General features: G+C 38.0%; 1 protein-coding gene across 6 annotated transcripts in view; it reads right to left on the bottom strand.

Annotated features, from left to right (window-relative positions):
- The window catches only part of NSD3 (nuclear receptor binding SET domain protein 3), a 107,480-nt gene extending 88,114 nt beyond the window's left edge, over positions 1-19,366 (bottom strand). For 4 of the 6 annotated variants that reach the window (XM_064272800.1, XM_064272802.1, XM_064272801.1 and 1 more), the window contains exon 1: positions 18,927-19,366. The gene's annotated coding sequence lies outside the window, so the exon portion shown is untranslated. The remainder of the gene's footprint in view (positions 1-18,926) is intronic. The other 2 variants (XM_064272804.1, XM_064272805.1) reach the window with 2 other exon arrangements.

The following is a 19,366-nucleotide window of genomic DNA, read 5'->3' as shown; positions in this document are numbered from 1 at the left end:
AAGTACACAAAACAAAGCTGGGTTCTACCCTCCAACTTTCTTCCAAATCTGCCCAGTTCTTGCTACGTTCAGTGGCTTTGCCTTATCATTTCTCATTTGGATTTGAGGAACAACTTCCTAACTGTTCTTCCTGCTTCTAATCTTGTCCACCTCCAATCCATACTCTACGGCATTGATGGTACTTAAAAATAAAACAAAAAATCCCTCAATTTAAGAACCTCCCACGGCTCCCCAGCGTTTTAGGATAAAATCCAAAAAGCAGGCCCTTCATGACTTGGTCCCTGACTACTTCTCCAGCTTTCTGTCCTGCTGCTTCCAGTTTCCCCCGCCTTGCCCTCCACCATTTTAGCATTTCCTCCATCTTCTCTCGTCCTTTAAGATTCTATTTACCTTGAAAACATCATGCTGAGTGAAATCAGTCAGTCACAAAAGGACAAATACTGTATGATCGCACTCATACAAAAAAAGCAAATATATAGAAACCAAAGATTATCAGTGCTTACTATGGGGGGAAGGGAGGGAAGAAGGGGAAATTTCTGCTTAGGGGGCCCTGAGTTTATGTTAACACTGGCAGAGTGATTTGGCAAAGGAGAGTGGGAATAGATGCATAACTTGAGGAATGTGCTCAATGTCTCCGAATCGTACATGCAAGAATTGCTGAGGTGGCGAATGTTTTCTTATGTATATTTTCATCACAATAAATTTCTTAAAAAGATTCTATATAGATGTGTTAAAATATAAAATACTCCAAAAAGTTTTTACAGACCACCCCTCGCACACCTTCTGAAGCTGGGCCAAGAAACTCCTTCTGCTGGCATAGCACCCTACCTATACTTCTACCACGGCTCTTAATACAGTGTACAGGGCCGTCCCGACCTAAGGAAGGATGTGGGTGTACATGTGTATGTGTATGGATGGATAGATATGCGTGTGTGTTTAAGTGAACATGATCTCAAAACATCTGTCTAAGAAATAATGTAAAATACTTTATTACACCAACTCTGGATACCAGCTGCTGTCTGTTAATTGCCCTCTGTAGGCTGAGACAAGGTTGGGCAGAGGTTCATGCCAGTTCCTCCTTCCTTCCCATTCTGCTGCTGCTACAATGGGAAGGAGACCAAACGTTACAGCCAGGTCATCCCTACTCCAACCCAGACAACCCTCCCTGATACACAAATATTTATTGAGCATGTAATCCACCAGCCACTCCTTGGAAACCCTATGGGGCAGTTCTACCCTGTCCTATAGGGTTGCTGTGAGTTGGAATCAACTCGACGGCAATGGGCTTGGGGACTAAAGTTATAGGGATGAAAACTCAGACAAGATCCCTGCAATGTGATTACATTATTACTGAAGAGAGAAAGTCAATAAAGCGAAAGTGCTGGAGATGAGGTCAAGAAATTGCTCTTGATAAGATTCATTTATTCATCTCATTCTGAGTGCCTATGTTATCTCAAGTTCTAAGTACTACAGACAGCAAGACAAGAGTCCCTGCTGACAGAAAGGGACAAGTGCCTTGCACGACAAAGGAAAATATCCAGGGTTGAGAGCTAGGGGATGCAGGAACAGGAAGAGGATACAGCAAAATCTCAGATATTTCTAAGCTTAGAAAACAACTCCTGAACTACGGTGTTGCTATCGCTGCATGCCATCGAGTCCATTCCGACTTACCGTGGCCACCTGTAGTAGAAGGGAAAGAAGCTCCTTCCCAAAGACCTACAGTAAATCAACACTCAAAAGAGTTTCAGTTACAAACATTTTTGGTTTCTTAATATCACAACTTTCACATGATCTAGATAACTGGAAGTGCATTTCTTGATATATTACAAAACCAATCATGAGCATTTAATGAAAGCACGCTGCATAATTCAGGGAAATAAATATAGCTTAGCTGTCAGAGAATATGGAAAGACTGGAAGTTTATGCTGAGAAATGGGATTAGTTCATCTCTGTACCCCCAGAGCCATCTACAGTGCCTGGTATGTTATCAAAGAGCAAATCAATCTTAAACAGGATTGAATTAACAATTTAAATATATGTCAATACCATTAAATAACTAATACTGAAAAGACACGGGCTGTTTCTTAGCAGCTCGCATTTAGAACTGACTACAGATTTGTCTTTTCCTTCCTAACAAAGAGCTCATGGATAAGGATTAAAAATATCTGCAGTGTGATTATTTACACGTCCAACACAAAACTGAACCAGCAGCAGACAATCAATCAGCTCACTAGCAGGAAAACACAACAAAATGACATTTGCTCCAACTTTTTCAAAAATTCAGTAATTTTTTTTTTTATTATTATTTTAGCAAGTACTCTCCATCAGAGAAAAAAAAATTAGTAGAAGATATTTTATCCAGCGCTGGAAATACAGACTATAAACACATCACCCAAAAGAGTCATAGGCTGACTACAAAAAATTTTTTCCAGGAAAACTTTAAACATTTACATAACCATAATTAATATGAAGCTCACTACCATGAATTTAATAATAATCCTACACGCATATATAAACTATTGACAACATGTTATGATTCATATTTTCCAAAACAGTGGGTATATTATGAAATGAAGCTTTGTCTTTTGTTTCAGTGGATAAAAGCTACAGTCACTACTAATGGGGTGAAAGAGAAACCGTCACACAACATTCTCACTGTCGAACATAATGCATGATAAGACGACTCTGGAACTCTAACAAAATGACTTCCTTTTTTGTATCATTCATAGACTAAGAGAAAATCTATGCTAAACACAAAATCAATTTATATGAGAAGCCTTTCTGTATCTGTGGCATCTCTGAGTAACATTAAGAAAAAAACAAAAGGAAATTAATTGCTGCTGTTTTACTCGTTTTTCATTTCCAACAAAATAACGAAGGCACAAGAAAACATGCTTTGTCAAAAGCCACCTCACAGTACTAGCCACTATAGGACCAACTTCATCATCTAAAATTATGCAATCTCAGTGTGAAAACTGTTTTGGAAACCCCATCAAACTGTTGTGTCATACCAATCTCTAAAATTACTAAAATTTCTCAAGAGCCAAAATGAGTTACCAAAATCAAACTTGGTCTTCAGTGTCTGGAATTTATGTAACCCCACTAAGCAAGAGGTAGGCGATCCATGATTCAAAGAGACGACTGAGAACTCGATAAAGCAGGTAACACACTTATCAGTGAGCTCATTCCCTAGAACACATTTCTCAACCTCAGCACTACTACTGTTTAGGGTCAGATACTTCTTTGTGGCCAACGTATGTCTGGTGCACGATGTTTAGCAGCATCCCTGGCCTCTACCCACTAGATGCCAGCAGCATCACTCGCCAGTTGTGACAGTCTCTAGACACTGCCAAATCACCCCAAGCTGAGAACCACTGCCCTAGAACAATGTTCACTAAAATGTAAAGGAAGGCTATCTTGAACAGGATTATGGGTAATTTCTGTTGTCTTATTTTTGCTTTGTCTTTTGCTTCTCTGTAGATTCTATAACGAACATATACTTTGTTTAAAAGTTTTTCTCTAAAAGAAAAAAAGCAATTCATTAATTATAAACTAAGGAAATATTCATTCCGCTTGTACCCTGTTTTTATTGGCTAATAGGTACATTTGCCCGAGTATTCAAAATGTTAAACAAACAAACAAAAAAACCCTGCAACAACTCGGAATACAGCCAGGTTTTAACCTATATGTGTAGATTTAGGAAACCCTGGTGGCATAGTGGTTAAGAGCTACAGCTGCTAACCAAAAGGTCAGCAGTTCGAATCCACCAGGCGCTCCTTGGAAACTCTATGGGCCAGTTCCGCTCTGTCCTACAGGGTTGCTATGAGTCAGAATCAACTCGACGGCACTGGGTTTGGTTCTTTTTTTTTTTTTGATGTAGATTTAATCTGCATATGTCTCTGAAATTTCAAAGGGAAAATAAAGATATTTCAATTAAAGCAATCTCTTGAGCACTTTTGATGTGACGTTCCAAGTGCTTCACAAGTATTACCTCATGCCGTCCTCAGACAAACCCTTACAGGTAGGTCATTAGGATCTCCATTTTCTAGATGAGGAAAGTTTGATGACTTGTCACACATATAACAGGTGGCAGGGCCAAGATTCAAACCCAGGCAGTCTTGCTTTATGACCTTTACCACATGCTATACAGTCACTGACCACTGAACTACTTTTATGTCATTTCTATTAACTTAGAAAAAACAATTCTTACTGCTTCAGAAAACATCCCTATTATTACAATTAATTAACTAGCACCTTCAATTTGTATAAAGGCTGTAGTAGAATAATGTGCACCCCCCCAAGAGGTGTCTAGGATTACCTAGAACCTGTGAATATGTTACTTTATATAGCAAAAATGAGCCCTGGTGGCACAGTGGTTAAGCACTCAGCTGCTAATCGAAAGGCTGGCGGCTGGAACCCCAAGCTGCTCCACGAGAGAAAGATGTGGCAGTCTGCTTCCATACAGATTATGGCCTTGGAAACCCTACAGGGCAGTTCTGCTCTATCTTAAAGGGTCACTGAGTCAAAAGCGACTCAATGGCAATGGAGTTGGTTTTTGGATTTTATATAGCAAACTGAATTTAGCGTTTGTGATTAAGGATCTTGAGATGGAAAGATTATCCTGGATTATCTGGGTGAACCCAGTGTAATCTCAAGGGTCCTCATAAGTGAAGAGCAGGAAGATCAGAGTCAGAGAGAGATCTGAAGATGCTATGCTGCTGGCTCTGATGATGGAAGAAGGGATCGTGAGCCAAGGAATGTGGATGGCCTCTAGAAGCTGGAAAAGGCAAGGAAACATATTCACCCCTAGAGACTCCAAAAGGAACACAGCTCTGCCGACATCCTGATTTTAGCCCAGTGAGACGTGTGTTAAGACTTCTGACCTCTTAATTGCAAAAGAATAAATTTGTGCTTTTAAAGCCATTAAGTTTGCGGTAATTTGTTGCATTAGCAACAGGAACCAAATATGGAGGCTCTTCTGAAACCATTTCCAAACACTCGCTTTGTCTTCTTTAGTTTCACTAACATTCCTATAAAGCATGTAACAGGGCAGAGGGGAATTCCCTTAGGTTTGTTAACCTAAGATTTGGGGAACCTAAAAGCCCTGGTCACACAGTAGCTAACCAAAAAGTCTGCGGCTCGAACCCAACATCTGCTCTGCAAGAGAAAGACGTTCAGTTTGCTTTCGTAAAGATTTACAGCCTTGGAAGCCCTATGGGGCAGTTCTACTCTGTCCTATAGGGGCACTATGAGTTGGAATCCACTCGATGGCAACAGGGTTAAAACAGAAATGATTACTTAAAAAAGAAGTCTTACCCGAGTCCCATAAATAATCCTATCTAGGAATCGACTCGATGGCACTGGGCTTTGGGCTTGGATGAATACGAACATGCTCATATGACCTACAATTTCTCCCTGGACAGCCAGGAAAACCCATTAGATTTTAACTGCGATGGGGTGTTGCTGTCACCTTTTACGCATGCAGAAGAAATGTAAATGGTTTCTGTTGTTTCGGCAGTCACCAGCTGCTGTCTATGCTCTGGAGTTTACTTTCATTCTAGTTAGATCTGATGCAAGTAATGCAATGGCAGTAAAACCGTTATCATGCAGAACACAATACAATAATACGTTATTGGGTCTTTAATTCCTAAGATGCTCACTGTACTTAAGATTTTTAATTTCTGACTACCAAAATCTCCAGCCCACAATGGATTTTGTGGCTGATTTTTGCAAAACTATGTATAGAGAGAAAGAAAACTTGCAGTAGTATACTAACCAATTTTTAAAATCCGTTAATTTAAATATATATATTAAAAAAAAAAAATTGCTGTTGAGTCAATTCTGACTCATAGCGACCCTAGAGAGCAGAGTAGAAAATGACCCATAGGGTTTCCAAGGAATGGCGGACGGACTTGAACTGCCAACCTTTTGGTTAGCGATGAGCTCTTAAACACCAGGGCTCCAAATATATATATAAGTCACAGTTAAGAAGAAAAAAAGGAACGCCTCTCAAAGAACTATACGAAGCCAATATTTTTTTCTAATGAATAACTTCTAAGTGGAAATTTATTTTGTAAAGGTAAATAATGTACGTTGTTGTTGTAATGGCACTGGGTTTGGTTTTTTGGTTTTGGTTTGTTGTAGTTAGTTGCCATTGAGTTAATTCCAATTCCTGGCAACCGCATGTAGCACAGTAGAATTGCTCCACAGGACTTTCGAGGCTGTGACCTTTCCGAAGCAGATTATAAGGCCTGTCTACCAAAGTGCCTCTGGGTGGGTTTGAACCACCAACCTTTCCGCTAGTCGTCAAGTGCTTAACCATTTGTACCACCCAGGGACTCTTGATACGGCTCAGAATGTACACCAATTATGTACCAGGCCCTATTCTAAACCTGTTGCCTTTGAGTGGATTTCGACTCAGAACGAACCTACAGGATAGAGTAGAACTGCCCCATAGGGTTTCCAAAGAGCAGCTAGTAGATTCGAACTGCCAACCTTTTGGTGAGCAGCCAAGCTCTTAACCACTGCACCACCAGGGCTCCAATTCTAGGTTTTGGGAAATCAAAGAAAATAAGATTCAGGTTTCATGGAGCTGAAACAGACAAGAAAATTTCAGATAGTGATAAGCTACTATAAAACAGGAAAATATGATATAGTGCCTGCGGGCTTGTAAGAAGGACTACTATAATGGAATCAAAAGGAGCCCTGGTGGTGCAACAGTTAAGTGCTCAGCTGCTAACCGAAAGGTAGGCGGTTCGAACCCACCAAGCAACTCTGCAGGAGAAAGGCCTGGCGATCTGCTCCTGTAAAGACTACAGGGAACAATTTTACTTTGTCACATGAGGCTGCTATGAGTCGGACAGAACCTAAGAATAACAACAATGATGGAATGAAAACCAGGAATTAGTCATACAGAAAAGATGGAGGAAGGCAAGAGAAGAGATGTTTATCAGGTGGTATCTTTTATTTCCTTCTGAGTTCATTTTGTTTCAGTGGCTTCTGAGATACAGCTACAGTTAAAAGATTTAAACAAAAAGTTGAGTCAAGTATTCCATGTAGTATAAAATTTTAAGCCTTAAGTACTGTTTACCCATACATAACTAGTCCAGAATACTACTGAAATGATGGCAATACATTCCATATTTAAATCATTTTGTTGGTCAGGAGTCTACAGACTATTAATAACTGCATCAGTTAAAAGAATTCTTTAAAATACTCTAGCTTTCAAGCAACTACTGCTGATGTTGTTTCCTGTGAATGGATTTATTCACTATCTAAGACACTGAGTATTTTCAAAAAATGAGATTTTTAAAAACCCAACCCAACACACACACACAAATACTGTACAGTAATCACAAATGCAAAGAATGTGAAAATAACATCTACCTCTACTTCTTTCCCTTCACCAAAGAGTATCTAAATCTGTACGAGCCACATGTGGTTACTTACATTTAAATGAATTAAAATTAAATTCTTCAGTCACGCTAGTCACATTTCAACTGTTCAACAGCCGTATGTGGCTAGTAGCTACCATACTAGAAAGTACAGACAGAAAATTCTATTGAACAGTACTGATTCAAATTATTTTCCAAATTTGACCCAAACAATAATTAAAGCTCATAAAAAATCAGGTTAATCATAAAATCTTTTTAGAAATTAGTGAATAGTGCTGATGCTATAAAGAGTAAAACTGGCATTAGAAAGTCACAGAAGAGGGACAGTTCAGCAACCAGACCCGCATGCTACAATAGGACAACTCAAATAAATCCAGCGGCAAGTAAAATGCCCACAAAGCAGATGCATGTACTCTGACGTTCTGCTGGCTATCATGAGACTTGAATTTTAGTTCTGATTCTGCCTCTAACTTAACTGCATAAATTCTGAGGAGATGTGACTTCTTTGGGCTTTCGTTTATTCATCTATACCCCATGTGGGAGCTAAATCAGGTGATCCAGACACGTGAAACGACCCCAAACAACGGGGACGTGGGCTGCAATTCCTAACTACCAATACATAAATGTATGGCTTGGATTTTCATTCCAACATGAATATATATGACCTAAAAAATTAACATTAAAGTCCTACATATAATACTTAGCATTACTTAAAGATGTTCATGACCTGTAATATCAAATAATTACATGAAATTCACAACCAACACTTTTCTACATAAAAAAGATTTTAGGCAGTAAAATCAGCATGATCTCCATATTTCTCTCTACAAAATTCTCAAACTAAGTAATCAAGGTGTAGTAGAGAAGTTCTACATTTTCTTCTAATTTTTATTTTTTAGTTTTTCTGTGTTTATACTGCTAAGCAAAACTATTTTAAAAACTATAACTGTTACTAATCCACACTTAGTGTTGGCTTACCCCAAATATTTTCTACAACTTTCACTTAAAATTTCCCATTAAAAATGTGTTAAGAGAAAGACGACAGTCCCTCCTGGATTAGGAAGTGACCTGCATAAACTGGAACATATCTAGTTAACGAAATACTAATAACTACATCTTATTTAACATGACCATAAACCCAGTCACTAAACTTAATGGCACAATTTTCACTTGACTGACTCCAATAAATTACATGACATTTTAGGTGGCTTTGTAGTTCTTATTTTTTCCTGACTAAACCACATTACTATTGAACCACCTGTTACCAATACAAAACTCACTAGTAAAACACCCTATTTCCCTTATCTATTTGCTCTTTTTTTTTTTTTGGTTTAACCTCAACAGTCTTTACTTCTTCCTTGACCACACCCAGCAACAACAGACTTGGCATTACCACTTGAAAAAAATTTACATTAAATTATTTTCCAATCCCTTACGGCAAGAGTACTGACTGAAAATTAAGACAAGCTACAGACTCATTTTTACAGACTCATAATTTCTCTCAGTCATCTTGTTTCATACACTACGAAATCTAGTAAACTAACAAGTTCTTCCACTTGTTCTCCTACCTTTTTATTCAACAGGCTTTAAAGTTACAGTAAAAGAAAATGGTTTCTGACACTGGTTCTTAAAATTTTGCAAATGTTCAAATTTCACCTTTACTTACCTTGTATTCTCCATTCTCCATAGCAAAGTAAAAAGAGAATTATGAAAGAGATTATATGTACAGTTTTAAAAGTACTAAGAAATTAATAATAATATTTAAAATAATTATTCAATAAGCTTATCTTTGCTATAAAGATCAGTTTGTTTGGTTCAGCAGGTTTATCACTTTGGTATTTTAGGTCCAAATGTTTTCAACATTTAGTTTTTAAAATAAGCAATAAAAATTAGGACATTAGGAACTTCGCACCATATATTCAAATTTTACATTATTACCTATTTGCTTAATCATAATAGTAATCTTTGCTGAAGCTACAGCCATCACAAATTTGTAATGACAACAAACTCAAACCAAACCAAACCCACTGCCATCGAGCTGATTCCCACAATAGTGACCACATAGGACAGAGTAGAACTGCCCCATTGGGTTTCCAAGGGGTGGCTGGTGGATTCGAACTGCTGGTCTTTTTGCTTAGTACCAGAGCTCTTAATCACTGCGCCACCAGGGTTCCATAATAACAACAGCAGAAGCAAATTTAGATGGGAAAGGGCACTTCATGTTCATACGTGTACAAGCATGAATCCTCCGTGCAAAGATGCTGTCCAAGTACTAGTTAGCATTTAACTTTTACCAACGTGAGTGTAGGCCAACTGAGTTCATTTTTTCATTCATTAAACAGGCAACTAGTTAATTTTGCATACTTCCCTTTTCTTACATTAAAAAATTCATGTATTATCAACCACATGCTTGGTACAGTTCTAGGCACACTCCAACACTTCTAAATTGAATCCCTGTAACTCCAAGAAATAGTAATTTTCATCTCCATTCAGAAATAAGACTGAAGCTCAGTGGTAAGAGGTGAAGGAGGTCAGGAGCTCAAGTCTCCTTAACACTCCCGTACACTCTATTGCCCATCTATTTAAAAAAAAAAAAAAGTTTTGCTAAATGGCTTAAGGCACACAGAACAACTTTAGGGGTGAAGAGCAGTTAGGGTAAGGCAAACCTCTCTTAATAAAAAGAAAATCATACTTCCCATGATGTGACAAGCTCACTACAATAACTATAGGGGCAAATCACACTTTCCGTAGACATTTTCTAAAATAAAGTGTTTCTAAATAAAAGTTGAATTAAAAGAAAGGTATTTTAAATCACATACAATGCTCTCTGGATAAAGGTACCTGACTAGACAGGCAAATGATTTTATAATTCCTCATACTTCTGTTCCATAAACTTTTTGTCAGGCTTCCTAACATGGAACATATGAGTATGTTATTTTCATGCACGACTCTCTAAAATCTCATTCATAAATGAAAATAAAGCATGTATCACACAAACTACTGTGTTCTTGTACATTTGTACTATACTTTTAAAAGTCACAAATAAGTGCAATTTTTTAAAAACAAAGCTTTTCTGATATTTCTGGGATTTAAACTGATTAAAATCTTTCTGGAAATATTCTAAAATTGATTGTGTTAATGGCTGCACAACCTTGTAAATGTACTAAAAATCACTTATACACTTTAAAAGGGCAAATAATATGGTGTCTGAATTGTATCTCAATAAAGCCGTTATAAAAAAAAAACCTTTACTGGAGAACCATTTGGAAATATGTATCAAAAGTTTTTGAAATTTTATTTCTTAATATCTAAGATTTTACTGCAGTAAATTCAGTCATAAAGATTTTTAAAAGTGTGTAAGGATGTTTATCAAATTGTATCCAAAAATTGCCAACTGCCTAACTACCAACAGGGGGAATGGTAAACAATTCAAATTTTGTAAAAACCAAACCAAAACAAAAAAACAACACGTACACATAAGAAAAAAAATACCAGAAGAACACGGAACAAAATATTAATGGTAGCTACTTCCAGCTGGTATAATTTCAAGTCATTTTAATTTTCTTTATACCTTCAAGGCTTTCAATTTCTCTACAATTAACAATTCTTTCATAACTTAAATAAAAGTTATTCTAAAACCAGCAGTCACTTTGGAAACGTTCGAGTTTCTCATTAACAAGTAAAAATTAACAAGGCCCATCGGCATTTCTTAGGGGTATTATGTGTGTGCATGTGTGTATATGTGTGCCTGCATATATACACCTCATATCTTAACTGATTCTACTACACAATAAACCAAATTCTAATGATCAAGGCTAACTGTACATTGGCAAGTTGCTAATTTTCAGTTGGTAACAATACAGAAACCACGAAGCAACCAAAAGCATATTAACTCTACTTCATATACAAAGCCAATTGTTAACTTTTGCTTTTTAAATAACGATCTCAAGTCATTTTTGCTTCCACATCTGAGAAAATTCAATACATATGTTCAAGATTTAAAATCACTGCTTATCATCTTTGCAGAGCAAAAATTAGCAAGGAATATATTTAATCTTCAGTGGGAGTAAAGAATGTTATTGCATTATAGGAAGGAATTCAAGGATACACTAAAGCACAGTGAAAAGCTCTTAACCACAATCAAACACGAAATACTATATTGTAACGCGTTTGGCTCCTACAGAGATCATCAAAAAAGGCAGACAGCTTAAGTGGCAAAATTTTAGTAACAAATAAAGGCTTTCATTTATGTATGCAGATGTGTTGTACAACTGTCTTTCTCAAAGTATTCAGCAGGGAGTCAATGGGAAAAAAAAATTCAAATTTCTCTGCTGCCACCATTAAGAGTCAACATTTAACCTTTCCTTTTTTTTTTTGCTTTAGGTTTCAACAAGTAAAAAAATTGCCTAGAAGGCCAGGAAGCACAATCAAGTTAAGTTTCTCCAGCTTCAAAAGAAATTTGGTCTACCTGGCCAAAATACAGAAATGGTAATATACAAAAGGCACAAAGGATGAAGGGCCAAATGTAGATTGTCACTACTGACTATTTTTTAGGTTAATACTTAGTGAGTGGTTACATTACCATCAAAGCAAAAGTGCCAAACTAATTTTTCTTAAATAAAATACTTAAGTTAGGAGATTAATAACAATATAAGCAAGTTGACATTTTCTCAGCAAAAGTCACTGTTTAGCGTTTGCACTTTAAAACTGATAGTCATTGAATCCTGCCAAAAATTGCAACAGAGATGAACAAAAAATAAACGAATTTGTATACAATGGCATAATTCTTACAGGACTTAATATTATTTTGTCTTCCACATTTGTTAATAAGGCACCAAGATTTCAAATCATTAAATGCTTTACACTAAAGGTTAGGAGGCTGTTTTTCATTATCTAGATATCCCTTTTGACAATAACAAATAAAAACTGGCTATTCCATTTTCCTTCTTACTTTTTTTTAAGGAGCCCTGGTGGTACAATGGTTAACTGCTTGCTCGGTGTGAGATAAGACCCAGTGATCTGCTCCCATAAAAATTACAGCCAAGGAAACCCTATGGGGCACTTCTACTCTGTCATATAGGGTCACGATGAGTCAGAATTGACTTGATGGTACACAACAACAACATTCCATTTTTACATTCACTGACCCTTTACGGTTATGAATTTTTTAGGCTCTCATGATAAAAAAGACATTAGCATAAGGTCCAGTGACCACCAGGGCAGTACCAGTAAACCAATGAAGCTACCCCTGCAGCTTTACTTAAAAGGGCCTTTTACCTGAGTGGTAGTTACATGATGTTCACTTTCTAACTATTCTAAGATCCTCTTAATCTCAAATCAATTTGATAAACTAAATTTTGTTTCACCCACAAAATCCCAGCAACTTGTCCATCTCTTAAATTTAAATGCTAGCAAGCGGCCATCTAAGATGCATCAATTGGTCTCAACCCACCTGAAGCAAAGGAGAATGAAGAACACCAAAGATACAAAGTAATTATTAGCCCATGTGACAGAAAAGGCCACATAAACCTGAGACCCATGAGCCTGAGACCAGAAGAACTAGGTGGTGCCTGGCTACATGCAATGACTGCCCTGGCAGAGAACACAACAGAGAATCCCTGATGGAGCAGGAGAACAGTGGGATGCAGACCTCAAATTCTTGTAAAAAGACCAGACTTAGTGGTCTGACTGAGCCTAGAAGGACCCTGGAGGTCATGGTCCCCGGACCGTCTGTTAGCCCAAGACTGGAACCATTCCTAAAGCCAACTCTTCAGACAGGGGTTGGGCTGGACGATAAGGTAGAAAATGATACTGGTAAGGGGTGAACTTCTTGGCTCAAGTAGACATGTGAGACTACATGGGCAGCTCTTGTCTGGAGGCAAGATGAGAAGGCAGAGGGGGACAGGTGCTGGCTGAATGGACATGGGGAATACAGGGTGGAGATGAGGAGTGTGCTGTCTCATCACGGGGAGAGCAACTAAGCGTACATAGCAAGGTGTACGTAAGTTTTTGTATAAGAGACTGACTTGATTTGTAAACTTTCACTTAAAGCACAATAAAAGAAAGAAATCTAAAAAAATATTAAAAAAAAAAAGATCAGATAGGCAGTGAGTTTCTGTTAATGGGGGAGGAGCAACTCAGATAAGGAGGGTGAGAATGGCTGCGCAGCTAGAAGAATGTCATCAGTGTCACTGAACTGTACACATAGAAACTGTCGAATGGGTGTATGTTCTGCTGTGCATATCCTCAACAACAACAGCAACAATAAAAATTCCCAAATATCCCCTAAAATAAAATATCTACCTATATATTTCAGGAAGTGTGCCCATAACTTACACCAAAATAAGAAAAAAGTATATCCTATGGTAGAAAAATACTTTGTTATTTAATGCTTAATTATTATAATAAGGATAATGCGAGCTGCAAGGAAAAAATCAGGACACATACACACATAACCCCAAGGCTGTCCAGTCGATTCCGACTCATAGCGACCCTGTAGTTTTAAAAAAACAAAACAAAAGTAATCAGACTAAAATCTGAAGGCCTTATCTACTTAACATGTCTTTTAATGTCTTTTTCAAGGACAGCCAGAGGAGTCCCTGAAATCTCGATTTTCCCATCTGTAAATTGTGTTAAACAATTCTTGTACTTTCCAACTTTATATTTTTAAAAAAGAAAGAAAACAGGAAAGTCAAGTTATTGTGTGAGAAGTTTTCCAAGCATCTCAGAAGGGGACATATAAATAAATCCAAGGTATTATTAGATATGCTTTCTCTTTTTACATATTATTAAAACGGAAGCTATATAAACGTTAAAGTTTATCTTTTCTTACTCCCTTTCTCCTCAATATAGCCCTAATTCCAGATGGAAAAGGGATCCTAGTAAGAAAATATTAGAAGGGAAAAAGAGTTATCACAGTTGATCCGTCAACGACAGATTCGCTTCTAAAATTTAAAAACAGGCTAAGAATTCTTCTTCCAAAAGCTTTTTCAAATTCAAGATCTTGTCAATAAGCAGACATACTTTAGAAATAACAACACACATCCATCTAGTAAAAACTGAGCATTTCTAAATTTGTAAAATTTAAAATATGCCTTTACCTTCTTTTCATGCCACACTATACAGATATGACGTAATAAAGAAGTGTTTAAAAGTACTTATCAAGGTACTAAGGTCAACGCTAAAAATCTAAAACAAACAAAACTTCATAAGCGTTTTAGAAAATGTGTTAGTCATAATCAATTTCTTAAATTTATGCTTAATAATATTTATAATAAGATTAGCCTGCAGAAATAACGCTCACCATTCATTGAAATGCTCAAATGCTGGACATGTAGTTTATTAACAAAGGTATAAATCATCTTAGTTGCTCTTTCAAAAAATAACAAAGACTGCTTAAACAAAAACAAAACTGAAACCATCACACTGAGAAATAGATTCTATGGATAGATACCAGATTCTAATTTTTTAAAAAAACTAATGATTTTATGTGTGTAAATAAACAAGACTATCTTTTTGTTTAAAAAAAAAAAAGAATCCATGGTAACTCATTTTCTTCTTGATAGGCAAAGATAATTTAAATAAACAAAATAATCAACAGTGCCTGCTAAAATTTTTGTTGTTGGTTTTTTCAACGAGGTATATTTAGCTCATTTTAAAAAACGTTAAGTAGCAGTGTCTCGATCTTCTTTCCAAGTTGTTTTCTAAGACTATGATGAAGCTCTTGTTTTTTATTTCATTGCTAATTTTATTAAAACAGGAAAATTTCTGCCAAAAACCACTTCATTACACAAAACACAAACTTCAGGATAACTTCCACATGATTCATTTAGGCATGTAAAAACATTTTGTCCGTATATCTGTACAACATAGTGGACAAGGCATGAAAAATACAAACAAGAGCCCTTGCTTCACTGCAATTTACTCTCCTCGAGCTCAAACTAAATATCCCTAACCTTGAGTATTCCCCTTCACTTTGAGCTTTCACAGAAAAAAATCAAATACTTTCATAGTAAGGAGGTAATGTGACATGGTGTAAAAAGCCAAGTAACAGGTCTGTCATCAAAACCTGGGACTGAACTTCTCTAGGCCTTGGCTTTCTCTCTGGTAAAATAAAGTAGTTGGACAATATCTCTTCCAGGTAAACAGGATGTTAGAGACTTATCTCAGGACCTACTATATTACTTATAATAGCAAAAACCTGGAAACAACCTAAATGTCAATATTCCAAACAATGGGATACTATACGGCCCTTAAGAAAATAGGTGCCGGTTTGAAAACATTTCACAGAGAGCCTGTTAAGGCAAATTAAGCAAAAATGCATTTATAACTCCATTTATATACATATTTTAAGAAAGATGTACATATTTAAGCACAGAAAATTTCTAAGACACACAAGAAACTTCCCAGTGGCTGTCACAGTGGGATGGGGGAGTTAATTTTTTTTTTTACTTCTTTGCCTTCTATAAATATTTCAAAAGAAATTTAAATAATGAACACATATTACTTTTAGGAAATTTTTAAGAAACTAAAAGTAAAGGTCTGCTAACCCAGGATCTGTAATTAGAAAAGACCTGGGTTCAAATACCATCCGTGTGATTTTAGCAAGTTACTTAACTTCAGTTTCTTCATCTGTAAACATACAGACCCAGTTTCTCCATGTGTAAAAAGGAGATAAGAGTACCAACTTCATAAAACTGCTGGGAGGGAAAAAGACCATGAAGATACCTAGCACAGCACATTGTAAAAGCACAATAACTATTAGTAGCTATTTGTATGGTTTTTAATATTACTATAAACTCCAAAAACTGATGTACTTAGAATCAGAGGCTTGAGAGTTCATTCAGAAACTATCATCTCACAATTTCCTCTACCTAAAACTCATTCAATCTGATCAGTACAAGAGAGAGCACTTGTTAATTTAAGGTTCAAAGAAAGCTATCACAGGTAGAGAATGGGCTGATGAACATGGTAGTCAAAGTTTGGGTTTTAAGAAAATTATCTGACTAGAGTAGCCTTCTGCATTATACAGATATTTGTCCAAGAACCAGAACACTCAGGACAGCTGAGAAGGGAACCCCGATCTCTACAGAATGTTGAATACATAAGACTACCTCTTTTTTTAGTAATTCAGTCCTCCAATGTTATTTTTCTTCTATTTTAATATACATCCCATTTTTCTAAAATATTATGGCACAGATACTTCACGGCCATAATTTACCAATTAACTACAAATAGCATGTCAATCAAGTGGGAGATACAAAAATGAAATCTCTATTATTTCTGAATGGAATTTTCTCTCACGAAATTTCAAAAAAATTCAGGCTAGATATTATTAAATCAAAATACTCCAAATTTTAAATCTAGACTACACTAAAAGCACTCTAACTTTACTCCATTTACTTTTTCCAACAGATCAAGAACACATCCTAAGCTTCTTTACAACTGAGAGGATGTGGCCACTAAGGCAGATTAAATCAATATGTAGTACAACCGGTTTTCATCATATTTTTAACAGGCCTTCTTGGTTAGAGAACACTTTTAATACCAATATGATGGATTAAAGTTTGGATTACCCCAAATAAAATCATAAATCAAAACCAAAAGTTCACATAAACACATTTAATTCCTTTAATGTTTAAAACATTTAATAACAATTTATCTGCTAAGTTTGTCAGGACTGAAGCCTTTAGAAGAGTATTTCAAGTCACACAAGCAGTTCCATTTGGACACATTAAGAAGTTATTGTAGTTTTCCTGAGAGTGACCTGAAGTTCCCACTAAAAAGTCATTGGCACCTCAATGAGGCTCTAAGGACTGCATGCCTACTTCATAGATCATTGCACTGTGTTAAACTAGCATTTGGAGTCTGTACTGAGCTAGCCAAATGAAAGCAAAAAGGATAAGGGAGGGTGAGCGTTTATAAAAAAAGAAAACATTATTCTTAACACACCCATCACCTACAAGCAAGAGCCATCAGAAACTCCATTTTTAAAATGCACACCTATCTAATCTTCCAACACTCAAAATAAAACACGCAGATAATCTACCACAGGCAAGTCTTCCTACCCCTTCTCATCCCCGTACGACGCTCCGCCAAGACACAAGCCCAAGTAAAATAACCCATGCAATTTCCTTGTTTACTTAAAGAATTGCAGAAAACATGTTGACTGCTTCTGAGGTTTCTGAAACAAATAAATTTCCAATATGTAAAAGACTTTTTATGATCATGTTTGAAATATTTGAATAGGAAATGATTCCTTCAGCTAGTAATAAAATCTCGTTTTAATTTTATAAAAAGGGTTAAATTTTACACTGTTCACCAGCATGCCTTGTTTGCAACCAGAAAGAAAAAAGAAAAAAAAGATGGGGGGGGCTGCAAAATATACAAGATGGAAAACATCACTACCTCCTTTGGTGGTTAAGAATAATTTTAAATGACATAAAACGTAAAGGGAAGAGTTCGTGAACAGAAAGAAAGGGGCCCCTTCCAGATTCACACTGATGTCGGAGAGGAGACGGAATTTATTTACACTGCAGTGCCTGGCAGCAAACATGGCTGCCCCTGCCCCCTTTAAATCGGAATATTCTTCACTCCCTCACCAAAACCATCAAATTATGGCCATGTCTCTCCCTATCTCCCTACCATAACACAAACACATCTCCTCCTCCCTCCAAGCAGTAAAACCCACACCTCCCCATTTCACAACAATCATAACACCATAACCACTAGCTTCTCTATTCTTTAGCCTTGGAAAGAAAAGGCAGAGAATACACACAAATACGGGAACAAAAGGCTTTCCCTTCCTAACTCTTTAACAGCCCCCATCCCCTTCTTTTCTCCCTTCTTTTGATGCTTGGTCAATCGTTCTCATTCCTCTCGTGGTTCAGTTAATTTCCTTCCTTATCCCAATCCTATGCCTTCCAGTTTCCTGAGTCTAATTCCTATCTTCGTATTGCATCCTCTCAATCGTTCCTCATTCCTTTTCCTAATCCACCTTCCCCTCCACTTCCATCCCCTCGTGTCTGCCATGAGATGCCCCATTAATGATTCCCATTAGAAACCCCATTTCTCCATCAAATTCTATACCCTTCTCTCAGGCTCTTCTAGTTTCCATACCCCACTACCAAAACTCCCGTTTCTGTCCACCCAGATCTCTAATCTTCTTCAAACCTAACTCCTCTTCTCCCCTTTCCCTGTCCCTCCCCCTTTCCTATCTTTATCCCCGCCCCCATCTCACCTCTACTCCCAATTCCCAGCTAAACACCACTCCATCTCTTACCCCAATCCTACCTCCCCTGCCCCCCCCCGCCCCCACCACCTCGACATCTGCTCCTCTCTCTAGACTCCCCCCTAAACCTTTCGGGCCACCCGCTTCCCCTCCCATCCTCGCCAGGGTCTCTCTCCCTCCCTGTGCCCCATCCCTAGGTCGCCCCCTCCCTGTCGTTCCCTCCTCAGCTCTTCCTTCCAGTAGGTACGTACACACACACGCACACACACACACACACACACACACACGCACACGCACTTTACCTTCAGTTTGTTCCATTCTAACCCCCCGGCCGTGTCAGTACGATCACAGGAGAGACACGGAGGCCCGGAGTGGGGCTGGGTTGCTGGGAGCCGCCGGGGCCGCGGGGGAACGAGACGGAATCAAGCTAGGCCGCATGAAATCCCTGGGCTAGATTTCCCCCGCGCCGGATGCCTCAGCCATGGCGGCCGGCACCGAGGAGGGCCACGGCCGGACCGGGCCAGGCGTGGAGCGGGAGAAGGAAAGCTGCGGAGGTGGGGTGGGAAGGGGAGGTGGCGGGATGAGGGGTCGCGCGCAACCGCTACTGCCAAGGAGGAGCCCGTCGCTAGCGGTCGGACCGGGACAGCAGGGTCCCCAGGGCTCGACTCCGCCTTCGCACGACTCTCCGCGGCGACCCGTGGGTAGCCCCCCTCAGCCTCCGCCTCCGTCTTGGCCGCCGCCC

This window comes from Loxodonta africana, chromosome 19 (assembly GCF_030014295.1).
Source record: "Loxodonta africana isolate mLoxAfr1 chromosome 19, mLoxAfr1.hap2, whole genome shotgun sequence".
NCBI classification, from domain to species: Eukaryota; Metazoa; Chordata; class Mammalia; order Proboscidea; family Elephantidae; genus Loxodonta; species Loxodonta africana.
This window is presented reverse-complemented; position numbering and strand designations above follow the sequence as displayed.